The sequence below is a fragment of the Poecilia latipinna genome, unplaced genomic scaffold (genome assembly GCF_001443285.1).
Source record: "Poecilia latipinna isolate Pla-1442-1.1 unplaced genomic scaffold, P_latipinna-1.0 Scaffold1107, whole genome shotgun sequence".
NCBI classification, from domain to species: Eukaryota; Metazoa; Chordata; class Actinopteri; order Cyprinodontiformes; family Poeciliidae; genus Poecilia; species Poecilia latipinna.
Window position 1 is genome coordinate 189,133 of NW_015113723.1, and position 2,436 is coordinate 191,568.

The 2,436-nt window shown below is 42.1% G+C and overlaps 1 long non-coding RNA gene across 1 annotated transcript; it reads right to left on the reverse strand.

Moving 5' to 3' along the window:
• Positions 1-759: 759 nt before the first annotated feature.
• Positions 760-1,447, reverse strand: LOC106959664 (uncharacterized). The gene is made up of 2 exons (XR_001427408.1): positions 1,222-1,447; positions 760-1,074 (listed from the first exon to the last, which is right to left on the reverse strand). It is a non-coding gene; the product is annotated as an uncharacterized LOC106959664 (long non-coding RNA).
• Between the last annotated feature and the right edge of the window lie 989 nt (positions 1,448-2,436).

Sequence of the window (2,436 nt, forward strand, 5' to 3'; positions counted from 1 at the left end):
ACTAATCAAACTGCATAAATAATGTCTCTGTAGTACGACAGACAGGCATCGTCTGGACCTAAAAGCCCCGTGTTTATAATTATCCAGATTTGTGACGGCAGCTTGAACAAGCCAAGATGTGTGTGTACCAGAGTTCAGTGTGTGTACCAGAGTAGAGTGTGTACCAGAGTTTGGTGTGTGTACCAGAGTTGAATGTGTGTACCGGAGTTCAGTGTGTGTACCAGAGTTTGGTGTATGTACCAGAGTTCGGTGTGTGTACCAGACTTGAGTGTGTGTACCAGAGTTTGGTGTGTGTACCAGAGTTGAGTGTGTGTACCGGAGTTCAGGGTGTGTACCAGAGTTTGGTGTGTGTACCAGAGTTTGGTGTGTGTACCAGAGTTCGGTGTGTGTGTGTGTGTGTGTGTGTGTGTGTGTTTGTGTGTGTACCAGCCTTCTTGTGTTTCCTGAGACACAGCGTGAAAGATCAGCTCCTAACACCATCAGCCATGCATAGTTTGGATAAAAGCTCCTTTAATTGGCAGAGTGCTGCAGGCCCTCCTTGATGAAGATGAAGATGATGTTGGAGACAGAAAAGCTCATTGTTTATCTGTCTTCCTGGAGAATCTTCAATGTAAGACAGTGAGAAAATGTGTCCAAAACCTGTAACCTTAATTAGTGCTAAATAAGACTGAGTTTAAATTTTTAAGCCCCCGATCAGTTCTTAGTGACCAAAATGTGAAAACATGGAAGGTTTGATTAAAACTAGAACCAGTCAGATCAGAAGGAATACAGCTTTATTCCTTTATTCTCAGTATAACTTGAACATCAGATGAATCATAATTAAACATATTGAGAAGTTAAAAACAACAGATTGTTGATGCACTTCAATTCTGTAAGAACATCAGCCACATTTTTTAAAATTGGCTGATGTTTCTTCAGGGTTCATGTGATTCCTGCTCTAGAAAGGTGAAGGTCTTTGGACATCCTGAAGGTAAACACTGACCAGCAGTCAGGAAGACGGACACTGATGAGACATCCTGCAACTCAGAGGAGCACGAAGAACCACGATGGTCTGCAGCAGCAGTTTACCAACATCTGAAAACGCATCGGAATTTATTATGAATGTGCGGCGCAGACGCAATTCTGACACTTATAAGTTATTTTCAATACCCTGGCTAAAATTAGCACATGTATATTCGGCATTGTATTATAAGTTTTATAGTAGTTTAATCGTTAGATCACCTGCACCGTCTGAACCACCTGCTTTCCTCCCGCTGCATGGCGGAATCAGCTCCTCCTCACCACATTGCAGCTTTCCTCCCACCACGCTTTTTCTTGAAGTCTCAGAAAAATCACAATCAGGCTATAAAAAAAATAGCTCTGCTCTCTCTTCTCTTGTCTCAGAAAAACAACAACTCCCGTTAGGTCACAGAGTAAGGAAGCACAGCACGTGTCACCTGGAGGCGGGGCGCTATACGCCCCCCCCCTCACCGCCAGGAAGCGGCACCCTGATACAGAGCCAAGTCGGGCCGGTGGAAAAGCGGTCACTCCGAAACAGAGCCGAGACGAGACGAGACGAGACGAGACGAGACGAGACGAGCCGAGCTGCTTAAGTAGAGCCGGTGGAAAAGGGGCAATAGTGTCATGTTATTGCACCATCAAGTATCTATGTTACCTTCAGTTGTTATGAAAATACTACATATATTAAGGATGACTTAAAAGAAAATTGACTTCATAATTTAACATCTAGAAATTGGGACTTTTTTGCTGTCAGCACATCATCACATTGTCCCTCTGGTGTTTTAATACTCCCAGATCTCCTGCAAAATGTCATGAAGTCACTGGAATGTGACTTTTCAAATGAATTTATGTCTGCTTTGCATCAGACTGTGACCTGAACCCAGATTTTTACCCTGCTGAGCAGTTATACTGCTGAGTGATTAACAATTTTTTTTGTACCTCAAAGGTCAGAAAAGAAGTTTTTATTTCATTGTTCAGTTGCATTAAGCCAAAGTTCCAAACCCTCATTAGAGATCAGATATTACACAGAGTTCATGTTTGTGTCTCGAGACGCCGGCATTTGGTTTGTTTGATAGAATATGAATTCTATCAAAGGCATATTAAAACTACAAAAAAAGGAGATTTCTGGTGTGAATTGCCTCACTAAACAGTTTTAGAATGAGTTATGTCTATCCTGACATCATCTTAATTGAAACGTCTCCAGGCAGACAGTAAATGCGCCTCTGTTTGCTCCGTTCATTCCTGCCAGGTTAGAACAGTTTTTGAACTCCTAATGTTGACTTGTGTTTAGTGTCAGACATTTAACAAACTGAAAGACTTGGATTGTTTAAGTCAGTGGTTCTTAACCTTTTTTGAGGGACCGAACCCACCAGTTTCATATGCGTATTCACTGAACCCTTCTGTAGCGATAAGTAAAATATGATTTTCCCCCCCCTA